The sequence below is a fragment of the Pseudonaja textilis genome, chromosome 3 (assembly GCF_049901715.1).
Source record: "Pseudonaja textilis isolate UNSWEBS1 chromosome 3, rPseTex1.2, whole genome shotgun sequence".
Classification (NCBI taxonomy): Eukaryota; Metazoa; Chordata; class Lepidosauria; order Squamata; family Elapidae; genus Pseudonaja; species Pseudonaja textilis.
The window spans coordinates 44,373,016-44,387,479 of NC_141992.1; the positions used below are offsets into that span (position 1 = coordinate 44,373,016).

General features: G+C 36.6%; 1 protein-coding gene across 2 annotated transcripts in view; it reads left to right on the plus strand.

Moving 5' to 3' along the window:
- Positions 1-14,464, plus strand: part of BLACAT1 (BLACAT1 overlapping LEMD1 locus) — a 53,511-nt gene that overhangs the window by 34,539 nt on the left and 4,508 nt on the right. The gene's annotated exons all lie outside the window — the stretch shown is intronic.

The following is a 14,464-nucleotide window of genomic DNA, read 5'->3' on the forward strand; positions in this document are numbered from 1 at the left end:
GTTCTTTAGAATATACAAGAGCATAGAAGCAGCTCATATGTCTGACACATTAGAGCAGCTACATCTACTGAGGAGCTGTGTTTACATCCCTACACACGCTTCCATACTAAATCCGAAGGCTTGGATGGTCTGTGTGTTTAATAATGTCCTCTTGCTATTTGTTTAAAATGTGCAGCCTAAAATGTAACTTTCTCTCTCTGTGTGTGTGTGTGTGTGTGTGTGTGTGTGTGCGTGCGTGCGCGTGCGCGTGCAGGACTCTGGGTTGCTGAATGTGGCTCGAGGTGTTCTTTAAAGTTATATAGAAGGGTGCTGAGATTAAAGTTACCAGGAAGCCTGGTGGTTATAACAGCAGCACAGATTAGCAGATAAAATCTCTCATACAAGAGATCAAGATAAGAATTGCCAGCTATTAATAATATTCAAAAATACCAGTGGTAAATAAAGAAGGACCTCAGGATCTCCTCTTCATGGATACAAATTCTAGCAGCTGAATGTAGTCTTAAGCAGGACTCAAGATACCTTACAAAATAGAAAACAGAAGAAACAATCTGGTAATCTTTTTATTAATAAAATCAAAAGATACATTGTAGTAGGGACTGAATACTGAGGCAATAGAAGCCAAATGAACAGATTTAATTAGTGGGTAGAGGACTAGAATGCTTTTCCGCCTTACAGAGACAATTCCATCTTTGAGATCACATAAATGGTAAAAAGTCTGGATAGCATATTTTTAATACCACATAATTGTAATGATTCCTCAGGTAATCTAATAGACAGGGACAATTTGTCTCTTTATTTAATTAAATATTAAGCATCCAACATCCTTTATTTATATTCCAGACACAGGAGACTGGCTTAGTCTGTCTTCAGAAACTAGATACGATTGGACTTGGTTAATCCATCGATAGGAAACTAATAGGGCATACTGGGGCTATTAGACTAGACTAGGAAATTGAACAGCAATCTCTGTTGACAAGAATATTGCATAAATATTTCATACTAATTATATATAACTGAAGGTGTACCCATTAATTGGTTTATAACGCTTCAATATGTTTTCGAAATATTCTTGTCTCTTTCAATTTCTTATACTATTGATCTGGGGTTTTTTAAGCAACAGAGGTAAAAAGAAAATAAGTTTTCAACCATCTATGTTTCTGCAAATCATTCGACCGCAAGACAGATGCTGTAAGAGAATGTTCATTTTCTAGGACACTAACAGAATGCTGGATAAATTAGCACTGGAATGGCTTATAGAGAGAAAAATATGGGGCCCTGAATGGATCCCATCTATGACTCTGTTAAAGTCTAGCCAACTGAATTGCTCTAGATTCCCAGGTTTCTCTGCTTTCTATCTTCTGTAATTTGAGTACTGGTTTAGCATTCTTGCACATTCTCATTCATTTGCTCCCTCTCTTCTTGGCAATCAAATGAAATCCAAGTCCTTTTACAGCAGAGGTTTATACCTGATCATTTAGAAATGAATTCCATAACGTTCTGCATGGACTATATTTTTAGTAAGAGAATTGCAGTCTTTATCTGTTCTGCTGCTCTTCTAACAAGCAGATATCCTCAATTTTACATGGATGTGTCTTTGTATATATTCACTGCACTGATTATGGATTTATTACAAAGTATCAGTAGCACAATGCATCCAAGTATTGTAAAATCTATCTTTATATTTCGTCAAGAGATAAAGGTTCCTCAGGAGACATTTAACTTTGAGTAACTAATCCATTGAGGCACTGAAAATATCTGTAGGCTGATTGTTGAAGGGAGAAAATCTGAGCTGCTTTTGGGCTAATTGCAAATTTTACAAAGCAAATTATTAATGAAAGATAGAATGCAGAAAAGAAAGGCAAAGAGCTTTCACAATATAGGTTTCATGAGAGAATGAGATAAATAAAAGTTCATGTAAATATTAGATACTATAAGTGAAAGTTTTCTGGAGGAAGGTGTGTCTAATTGGGAAGAATTGATAAATAGGAACATATTGCAAAATTTTGTCACAATTTGGTGCAGGTTTTTATTTGCTGTTAAAGGTACAAGTGTCCTGTTTCCCTTGCTATTTAATCACTGCAGTGAAACACTTCTGAGCTTGCAGGATATGTTGGATGACAAACTAGCCAACCATATTTTAGCCTCACATATTGTGCAAATCCAGCTCATGGGTTAGTTTATGATTCCTTGTTATATAAACAAAGATTTATTTATTTTATGAAAATTATTTGCTGCCCATCTCTTATCCAATGACAATTAAGTTTTGAAAAACAACTTACTTGTCCATAGTAAGTCACCCATGCAAATACTGAACTTAGCACAAATGTAGCCTTCTGTTAAAATAATTGTACTTTTTTGCATAATATCAGCCATAGACTACTAGAGTAAATTGATGCATATTTTTTTTATAAGTTACTGTGTCAACCCACAGAATAATCTGCATATATTGAGTCACATATTGGCCAACTTCATCTTATCATTGTATGAAGCCAACTGATCTGAGAAGCACATCAAGGTTTGTCTCCATTGGGCTGGCATCCAATAATGGTGCTGGCTATTCACTAAGTTATTCACTAATGATAGTCATTCTCTAGATAGATATTAAACGCTATCTGCCTGTTACAAATTTGTCAGAATTGCTTGTATGCTAGCCTTCATTTGGAAAGCCCTGACATTTCTTTTTACACATTTGGCAAACAGGTGTGTATATAGCTAGAGTGTTCATTACAAATTATTTGTCTCTGCCTCTTTTTGGCAAGAAAGCTCTGGTGGTGTTGAACCATAGAAAAACCCTTTTTCTTTCTGATAGAAAATGGCTTATTAAGTAACAGGCTACCCCACTGGTGCTGACTCAGGCAGAAACTAATGAACACCCTGGCTGGCCATTTGAAATTTATTGCACCTATTAATTACAACCATTAGATGCAGCCAGTGAAATTTTTATAATGAGGACCCTTGCGACTTTGCTTTCCTAGCAGCAAATTAACTGTGTATATGAAGGCTGAGGAGGGGAGAGAGGGTTAGAATCAATGGCATCAGCATACTTTACAGAAGCAATGTTTTAATTAGTGGTTCTCTGCAAACACTGCAGCCTGAAACTCCAGCTGAATATGCATCATTATTTCCCATTAAAGAGACAATGCTTCCCTTTACTAATTGACTTTATTTCCTTTTAAGGTTTTTTTTTAAAAGCAGAAGTTGAATACTTTATGTCTAGGTTTGAATATATTGGGTAAGGGGGATTGTTGTTAATGAAATTCAGAGTTGATAATTAAAATAGAAGTTAAAAATGGGGATAAAACAAAAGGGAAAGTACCTCTATCTGTCTCACATTAGCACTCCACCTTTATTTGGAGGTGCTCAAAGTAGTATCATATGTTGCAATGATTTCATACTTAATAAACCTGTGGGATAAACTTCAACTGAGTGAAAATATATCTTTATTGGTCATGGAATATAAATTGAATCCTAAATAACAGTTAGTGCCCAAGTTACCAATTATTTTCATGGTGATTCTGGAATCAGTTAACGGCCAATCTGACCTCTAATTCAGTACTGGATAGCCATGATCTACCAGCTGGATGCTAAAGTCTAAGAGATTCCCATTCCGGTTGCAAAGTTCCCTAAAGATTTCCAGCAAGCTAAGAGAGTATGAGCGTGACAATATTTTCAGCAAAATTATACAAATCCAACTTCTGCTCTAAGAACACGTTTTGCCACACCACTGTCCATTTCTACTTATTAGCGATCCATGATATTTGCCTTTTCCCCTGCCTTTGCTCCTTGCTGCACTGCCCAACTGCAGATTGTGGCAGCACCTAACTCATCTTGATTGAGCTTAAAAAGATAAATGGTATCACATATGGTTAATATTTGAATGGCAAACCAGAGCTGTAGGCTAACATCCTGGAAGTAGGCAGTGGTAAAACCACTTTGATATTCTTGCCAAGAAATGTAAATGGTCATATCTGTCATTAAATGTCAGGTTTGGTTTGAAGGAAACTTTACCTGCCACAGTAGAAGAAAGGTGTATAGTTATCTAGATACTTACACTTACAAGTTACACCTTTGCAATTCGTTTCTTTTTCATCAAGTCACCCTAAGTTCAAGGACTATTTTATTTATTACATTTCTATGCTACCTATCTCATTGTTACAGCAACTCTGTATGGCTTATGTTAAAAAAGGTAAAAAGATACTAGAATATAACTAAAATTAGTAAAAATTTAATAGAAGAGATTGAATAGAGAATCTAAAAACCAAGATGGGCAACCTGGTCAGCCACCACCACCATAGGAGCCCCCTGTCAGGGCTGCAGGCCAAGTGACAGAGCCTAGTTTCCAGACTCTTCCAGGAGCTGAGGAGTGTGGAGGCAGACCTCACCTCAGATGGAAAAATATTCCAGAGAAACGGACACAGCAGAAAAGAAATATTTAATTAACTATTGACTATGTTATGTGTACCTTATCTTTGCAGTACCCTTTTCAGAAACTAGTCACGATACACCTTTATTAATAAACACCGTCTTAACACTTAGAAAGGGCTGTACCTCTGTACTGCATTGCTTACTGAAGACTCCAGGTTCAATTTTTCCATCTCCAAGTAATATTGGAAAAGTCTCCAGTCTGAAATCCTGGATTGTTACTACCAGTCAGTGCAGACAACCCTGAACTAGATAGATCACAGGTCTGATTTGCTGTAACGCTTTTCTTATATTTCTCTTTAATGCACTGAGACAATTTCATAATTTTCTCTTATCATTATGTAAACATATTAAAAGATCTTTGTTATGTTAAATGGCATCCAGACATGTGGATATATCTATTCATTGTACAGGACATAAATGGGATACCCTTGTCGCAAAATACCAAATTCAATCATTTCAGTGAGGGATCGATTTCATCTGATTTGATGGAAGGACGCTTGTATTACAAGCATTCGAGAGATGCAAATCATCCCAAGATCAAGATTTTTCATGATAGCAGCAACAAAATGCTTAAATATGTGATGACTTTATGATCACTACCTATTTTTTTAGAATGTAGGTTAGAATGATGTCAGTTGTTTACAGAAAGATAATGGCTATCAAAACCATATTCCAGGACCAGAATTCACCCGTAATATTTTGCAAATATTAGTTAATCATCTGCATACATGGATACTATTAAGAAGTAGAAATAAGTCCTTTAGTAATGATGGCTGTGCTTGATATGAGGGCTGAGGGCCACATTACTCATAATGGCAATACTGATTTTAGTGGGGATTTGAGGAGGGTTGTTTGGTAGTGGTTTTTATGTAACTTTAAGATGACCGGTATAGTTTTCACTTGTTTCCTGTTAAAAATGGGAAAAGATTCCAATTGCTTTAAGCCATGATACTGCATATAGCCACAATCATTCCAATTATATTTAAGTATGGTTTATATATCCAACTTTTGTGTCAGAAGTCAAAATAAGAATGCAAAAACTGCCCATCCTTTGTCCCTGCTTTAATGTGTTCTTTTTGCTCCAGTTTCTCACAAAGGGTTTTAACAAATTGGATCCCTTCCTTTCCTCATTGCTGACTGAATGTGTGAAAAGAGTAAAGATTTCCAATTTCAGCAGCAGGGCTTAACTGTTAGGAAGAGCAAAAACCTGGCGAAATCGGTAATTGTTGGTCTAAGGAATTGGTCTGTCCAGCTGGTTCAGAAAGACATTTATTAGGGCTCAGGAAAAGTGACATTATTAAAGTGAGCATGCTGATTTCAGACAGCTCCCAATTCATCACTCTGACAGTGACAAACACAGCCTGAGGTTAAGCAAATGACTACAGAGAATTCTTTGGCTTTACATTTTTAATATTCACTGTGTTTTCTTGGCTGCAGAGAGTCCTATTCAAAGGATCTTCTTCCTTGAATAGAAAGGGCAAAGCAGGGCCATGAAACATGCTTGGATTTTGCAAATCAAGTAGGGCCTCTGTCATTCCCCTCACTCTAGTTCATTTATCTTGCACCTGAATGGAAAGCGGAGGGTCAATTTTTAAAGGCTCCATGTTACAAGCTTTCCTAAATACACTAATAACTCCCTAATGGAATTGGGACTTCTGTCACTCAGACCACCCAGGTCTCCAGGCAAACAAATGGTTTCTGGTACTTTTGAATTCTCCTCAATGCTCCCCTCCTCCATTTCTATTCTCAGGGAGTCTAATACTGCAGTACACAAAGTGCCTTGTCTCTGCTACCATCCTCCTCTCAATGGTAACATGATGTACTGTCAATGGAGCTATCCTTGAAAACAGTTGAGAAGCAAAATTGATAACACAATTTTGTCAATATGCATAGGATCAGAGGCTATCATGAATTTGTAGCAACTGGAGCCTGTGATGCTCTATGAGCTTTCCTGTTTATTTGTAGATATTTCATTTACCTGACTATGTAACATCATCAGTACTAGCTCTGATAAAGTTCGTACTGATGTTACCTAATTAGTTAATTAAAGCAAGCAAAACAGATGAGCTCTGAGAATACCTCAGAATCCACAGTTCAACTCTGAGCTATGTATTCTCTTCTGTTCTAGCACCTATACTCATTATAATTGCACATCCAAATATAATTCTAAATACATGTTTCTTTTGAATTTAAATGCTTTAAATGTCCTACCTATAGCCACTAGTTTGAAAGATCGGCTTAGTTCTTTCACTGCGTTATAGCCTGCTTCTTCCCAGAGCTTAGGTAGATAACCTTGCCTTCTCTGATCATTTTTGTCCTGAGTTATCAGTGAATAGCTGAAGAGAGGTCAAAGGGACTATTTAGGCCCTTGAGTATAATCCTTCTCCAGTTTATGTTTATCCAGCCTCCCTTTTTACTATTGAAATTTTCTTTACCATTAATAGGTTGAGATTAATAAACCAATGAAGGTTTGAACCAATGTTTTCCTAGTCCACCATTAATTACATAACAAAGATCTTTTTATCTACATCTTTTTATCATAGTACCTCAAATCCTCACTTAATACATACAAAATCCAGAACCCATTAATCCCGTGTAACTGAAATTTTAAGAATCTTCATTCTAGCTTTATTAGCAAAATTTTGGCTGTTGCAGCATTGCCACAATTAACCACCATCACATGACTGTGATTTCTGATGCTCCCTGCCAATGTCTCACAAACAAAATCAATGGGGAAGCCAGCAGGGAGTCAGAAATTACTCCTACTGCCTCTGCTTTTTTGCTTTCCCATGGTCATTCAGCTTCTCTGTTTAGATAAGGAAATATCTCTGAAAGGATGACCCAACAGATCATGGCTTGTCTAATACCTTTATTCTTGAATGAAGGCAAATATATGTGTCCCAGGATAATGTCGCAGGATCACATCTGGGTTGATCACTGGGACAAGAGGTTTAGTTTTCTGAGCCCTTGGACTCATGCTGGAGCCCATCTCAATTAGTGGAAGCAGATTGAATACTGTCAGCACCTCTCCAGGAACTAGAACATGGGCTCCAGCACATGGCACAGGACCTCTGGTCCCAGTGACTGACCCAAATTGGAACAACTCCTTCTGTATTTTGTTCTTTATTCTTTACTTTAAGAACCAGCAATTAAGGATCAAACTAAAGGCTCACCCAGTACAGAATTCTGTTTCTGTAATGGCCACTGTATGTCTCTGGGAAGCCAACAAGCAAAAGACAAAGGGAATGCCATACCTTCCACTCAAGCTCCTCAGTTTTTATGTTTTGGCGATTTTTGCTTTGATTCTTAAACTTTGGGTACATATGTTTCTAGAAAAAGAAGAGAGACATGTTTATAATAAATACATGTTTGGCAATGATAGAACTGCATTTCAAATTACAACCAGTCATCTAGAATTGGCAACCAGATTAAGGGCAGATTATCATGTTTATATATACCATCTAATAATAGTTATCTGGCTGACTTATCATAAGAATCATTAAAATTATTATACTTCAAGTATAAGTCACTAAAAATTAACAACAAAGGCATTAACAACAAAGTTTTAAAATTAAGAGAGGATAAGATATTTACAGGGGGAGACAGCAAACAAATAATACATGAATCAAGACATTGTTGTACAAGTAACAGAACGTATGTGATGGACTTCGTGATGAAAATTACACAATCACATCAAAACAAACATGTCAACATTTGAAATCATTGCTGCTTGGAAAAGATATTTATTTTGTTCCTAATGCCTATTTAATATATTTAGATATGATAAGTAGGAACTTATCACTTAAAAAGTTCTCACTTAGATATTCACTTACTGAACCTCATTTAGAAATATCATCTGGAATGACATATCTCTCAACTGTATGATTCATACAGTAAATTACACTAAGATATTATTTTCTCAGCTACAATTTGTTAAGTAAATCACTGTCAAAAACATATATTGTAATACAGATCACAATGGCTGAATTTATACAACCAGATTATGTATGAACAGTTGCAGTGTATCAATCCAGCCAAAGTTCTCAGTGAATATATATGGAATTCTGACATTCAGTAATAAAATAGGAGATACAAAAACCCAACCGTAGAATCCGTATGATTTGGCTAGTTTCCCAACAAGGTAAAATAAAGTTTCATAATGAAACATGGTAATACATGTAGAATATGAAATTAGTCATAGGCATATCAGTAAGACAAATGCAAAATGGGAAGCCTTCTTAATAAAATATCAACTACATATTCTTCTCTGTCAAAGGATTTAAATATCTGTATCATTTTAAATATCTGTATCTGTTATTAGGTATTGACTGAATGTGCATAAGATCACTGCAGCCTACTTCAGGTCTCTTACTTCTTAGAGACTTGGTTGCTATAAGATACTAGGTTAGAAAAAGTTGTACTACTAAATGGCAGGAAGGAAATGGAATCAAAGCAGAAGGTCCTTTTAGGGAACAACACAGGTAGTTCCATTTTACCCACTAAGCTGCTATCCATCCAGCTTATTCTTGACATATCTGACTTATTGACTGAAATCTCTTTGTGCCTTGCCAGGATTTCACATAGAATTTCTCCTTGTCTGGAAGTGCACAGATCTGAAGCTGGGAACTTCTGCAAGCAGAGCCTATGATGCTGCTGTACCACAACTCTTCCTTTTTCCATCCCATTGTAAAACATTACTTATTATATAGAAGCATCAGTAGACCAGTAAACAAAACAATTCATATTTTGTTGATTTACTTAATAGTAGTTATTCTTTTTTTGATTTACTTAATAGTAGTTATTCTTCAACCTTCTTCTGAATGTTTGATTAGCTAACTTTTATTTAACAAGAAACGTTAGCATAAGAAAATAAGGAGAAGAGCAAAAGTCAGATTATATAGTGTAACATTCTCAATTTGTGCAGAGACTCATGTATACAAATGCACATAATATACTTACAAGCTCCTAGGAATGGATATTTACACATTTATATTGAAAGTCTTATAGTTCATATTTAGCTATAATCTGCTTCTCAACAAACTCTACCCATAGGTTCCTCTTTTATATAGACTAGCAGACTACCAGTGCAGCTCTGAATGTGTCTGAATCACCATATAGCTGCATGTTTAGCCCTACAGATGGCAATTTAACTTCCTTATTTTTTGATGGTTGTGAGGCTCTGGGAATGTGTGTATAGTTCATGCATTTTGGATCCTCTCTCTTGCTTGAAAGCTTATGCTTTTAATTAAATTTGTTAGATGGAAAAACTGTTAAGACAGAGTGACCTTTTGCCCAATCGACTAACATGATACTCATCTTACAATGCTGTATCATAGGATTCCACAATCTGAGAACAGAGTCGGTGTGCATGTTTTCTTCTAAACTTAACAGCAAGTTGAGCATCTATTCTGAAAACTTTATTTAAATCTACATTGTTTTAAAATCTTCCATTTGGAACTGGGCCAACACCATCCAGCTGGCTTTCATGCCTAAGGGAGGCCTACAGTCCCAGTCTCTTCCTTTTTAAAAAAGTACCTGTTATTCCAGTGATACATCATTCTGCTGTAGTGAGTTGTGATCTCAGTCTCATGTTGTAGAAATGGGGTATCAAAAAGTTATTATTGTGATTGTGACAGTGCGATCAAACCTCCACTCACTTTTTGCATGCAATATACCTAAAAAGGGTGGGGCTTTGATCCCATGATCACAGCCACCATCTTGAATTTTTTGAAACTTCCCTAAGGATGCCCCTGAATGGATAGTTATGACTGGGTGGATGTATGGAGCAGTAAGAAAGCCTTACATGCTCTATATCAAACTCTTGTGCTGATATTTTTCTACCCTGATCCTTGATGCTGGTATTCTAATCCTAATTGGTGGCAGCAAAATTGTAGGTGAGTAAGAAATGAGCTCATCTTGTAGCTGCCAAACCAACCTTTCAAAAGCTTCATTTGACTGATCTTTGCTCTCTTTCAGCTGCTACATCCAGAAAACCTTTTTTCTATTCGCAGAATAAAAGTGGCAGAGAGATGCAGTAAGATGAGGATTGTCTGTTTGACAAACCTTGCAGACAGGAAGCCTCATTAAACAGCCTCTTGCCATTGTTCTGTGCATTTCAAAGGAAATATCTAGACTTTATTTAAAGCAGGAGCCCAGCAGACAGGTATACAGAGAAATCTGTCAAATAAAGCTGATGGGGGAAGGGTAGTGAGAGGCTGCAGCTGCAGCCATGAATTAAAAGGGCTGGGCTTATCTGTATTGGGACTGCTTTGTGCTGAAGGCAGACTCCTTCTCTGGAAAGACAAGGTCAGGCTGAAGCAGAGAGGATAAAAGTAGTGTCGGTTGGTTCCCAGGTTACTGGATGGAAGGGATGCAATTGTCACTGCTGTGTGGAACGGACTGATCTAAGGTGCTGAAGGGCTCTTTAATTAATGCTGAGCGGTTGTGTTTGAAGCTAGAAGGTCAGTCAAATATTCCCGGTAACCTTGGATGGCTTAATCATGCCCTCAGTACTAGCAGAGCTATTGAAAAGCAACCATCTCAAACAGGATTTTGGCTTTTGCTGCCTCTTTTTTTCTTCTTAATCTGGCTGAGGTAATTCACAGATGTCGAATGCTCCACTTAGGTGGGGGCAGTTTTGGCAGGGATGCAGTCAAGCCATTTAGGCTTGGTATGTTTGGTTTTGCTTCACAACCTTTGTGTGAGCCAAAGAATTATTAGGCCTCTGCTAAATGCTCTGTGACCCTAACAACCAGTTTTGGCTCTATACTTATTTTTAAAACATAAATAAATAAAAATAACTAAAGCTCATTAAGCAGAGGGATTGCTGAGCAACAGTTCACATTGCCTTGTGTTATACCTTGATATTAGACTTGAGGCTAATATTTCTCTGGAGACCAGTAAAAGATCCTGGCCTGCCTGAAGCAAAGAAAGTCCCTTCTCAGCTGCCCAGTTTGGCTGCTGATTGTTCCTTCAGTACTGGTGATAAGCAGTGTAAGACATCTTCTACTGCACCCCTGAGTATCAGATCATCTTAGATGGTCAGAACAGGCCATAGAGCAATTCTATTTTCCTACCTCTGCTGCCACTCTGCCTGGTACTGTTTTTCTGTCCATTCAGACAGACTCGACAAAGCAGTCCACCTGCCCCAAAGGAAGATCACAGATGATCCTCATCAGGTCTGGGCCGTAATAATAGTATGTTTCTTTTTTTTGTTCTTTCTTTTTATGCTTTGTCCTTTGTTCTTTTCTTGTCCCAAAGGTGTTTTTCAAAAAGGAATTAGACTTTGGTTTTTTTTTTCTCCCTTGAAAGTGTTTTGCTTCTCATCTAAGAAGCATCTTCTTCAGAAGAAGAACCAAACTGAAGAAGCTTTTTGGATAAGAAGCAAACATTTTCAAGAAACATGTCAGAAAATTTCTCCTTAGTTCTAGGTTTCTTCTTTCCTTGATTAATTTCCATTCATTGCTTCTTGTCTAGCTTTCAGGTACTTTGGAGAATAGGTTGACCTGTCTTCTTTGTGGCAGCTGTTCAACAATTGGAAAACTGCTCTCAGGTCACCCCTAGTCTAATCTTTTCACTAGATTAGACATACCCAATTTCTACAACCATTCTTCATGTTTTAGCCTCTAGCCCCTAATTATCTTTGTTGCTCTTCTCTGCACTCTTTCTAGATCACTATATTTTTATATTGTGGCCACTAAAACTGAATGCAAGTATACTCTTATCAAGGCATTATAAAGTGGTTCTAACATTTCACATGATCTTGATGCTATCCTTCTGTAATTGCAGCCTAGGACTATGTTAGCTTTTTTGGTGGCTGCAGCACACTACTGGCTCATATTTAAGTGGCTGTCCACTAAGACTCCTAGATCTCTCTTGCAATTACTGCTATTGAGCCAAGTTCTACCTATTCTATACCTGTGCATTTGTTTTTCCTTGCCTAAATGTAAAACCTTACTTTCCTCACAACTGAATTCCATTTTATTAGATAGAGCCCGTTGTTCAAGTCTGTCGAGATGCTTCTGTATATTGAGACTATCTTCTGAGGTGTTGGCTATTAGTAGACAACCTCTTTGCTTAGGGGTTATACTTGGGGTGGGGTAATCCTGGTTTTGCCCTATTTGGGAATTCACTAAGAACATATAAGACTGTACTTTATTATCAGCCCAAATAAATCTACTATGGGGTGGAGGCATTCTTGCTGAAGTTAAAGAGCATAATTTACCATACTGTTGCTATATGCTTTATTGATAAATATATGTTTTTCTCTTTTCAATTCAAGCCCAAAGCCACCTAGCCAGTTTCCATGCCTAAGGAAGGGTTAGAACCAGAGTCTCCCCAACACCAATCTATCATCTTAATTACTACCCCATGTTAGCTCTCACACATCTCTGTATATATAAGTTCCAAAATCTATTATTTGAGTTCCATATGTTTAGGAAACCTGGCTACTTAATATGTGAAAACCAAGAGTAGATTAATAGGGTAGGCTATGTTAGGATTGTTGCTGAGGATAGTGCATATGTGACTGACTTGTGTCCCAGCATAGTTTGAGTTTTTGTCTGCTCTTTTTAATAGAACTTCTTTCCTTTGTTTGAAGAAGGATCCCTTATCAAGTGTCTTAAAGCAATGCTGGCTTAGGGAATTCTGAAAGTGGAAGCCCACATCTTAGAATTGCCAAGGTTGAAAAATATTGCTCTAGAAGAGATATCTTCTCTTCCCACCTTTGATTCAATGAAATGGAAATGCAAGATTTTAACAGTTCTGCTCTGTGTCATGTGAAGTGTTCAATTACACTAACTCCAACAGATTTTGAGGTTATTGAGTAACCCATTCAAAAATTTCTAAAATTTGGGTGCATGAAGGGCAGAATTTATAAAAGCAGCATACAGTTATAATTGAGTGATTCAAACTAAATCTCATCGTAACTCATTCACTTTGTATAAAGATAACAATTGCTGTGCTGGATCTCTGATCAAAGACCACTGGTAATGCTATCACTAAATATAATTTTATTCTTTTCTGCTTTTTACTTCGTAAAGGGCTTTGGCTTGAAAAGTGATACTAAAATATTTTAAGTAAAATATTGCACTGCTAATCATCACAATGGATAATTAACTACAGAGTTCTTTAATACTAATATTCAGCACAGTGTACTATCTTTCAGATCTTTAAGTGTTTTTTATATTATATATTATTCTACTTTTTGGAGAGGTGCTGGTTGTACTCACTCTGCTTGCACTAATTGAGATTAAGTTTGGGGCAATATTGTGTAAGCAGTCACATGGTGATGCAGGATTCTAAATTCAGAACATCATAGCCAAAATTGCTTGGATGTCTGCAAAGTAAAGATAATCACTGCATTACAGAGAAAATAGTCCTCATAAGGAAGATTCAAAAGTATGACATGAGTATTACCATTAGCCTATTATCTCTACAATCTCCTAATCAGAATTTATTGAATAGAGAAGATTGCTTATTAAAGGTTTCTTTCCAAAATACTGCTTAATTGAAGGGGAGAATCTGTCCCCCACCCAGGAAATGCTAATGCACTAAGTTTTTGTGTTCATGTTTAATCTTATAATATTTCAAAGGTAATAAAACATATGTGCTATTCCTATTCCTTACTGAGTCATTGGTAGACGTTCTTGGGATGCTCTACCAGCCACCAGCATATTGATTCTTAGGTTTTTATGTTTTTAACACTAACAATGAAATGTACTTTGTGCTCACTGTGAGACTCAAGTGTACAACTCTAAGGCTAACTACAACAAATTACATTATGGCTTAGTGTATTGAGTAAATATATCAAGTGTGGCTTGTAAAATGTGATTTATGGTATATTTTATTACATAAATCCAGCCAACAAATCATGGTTAAACAAGATATGGGTGAGCAAAATGTGTAATTTCAGCTAGCCAGGTTAATGATATAAGGGAAATGAATACTTACTGTACACAAGTTATATTGAGAACCAGAAATATGTAAAAATGAGACAAAGAAGTAGTGGAAAAGTTTAAGATTACAATTACTGAGTAGA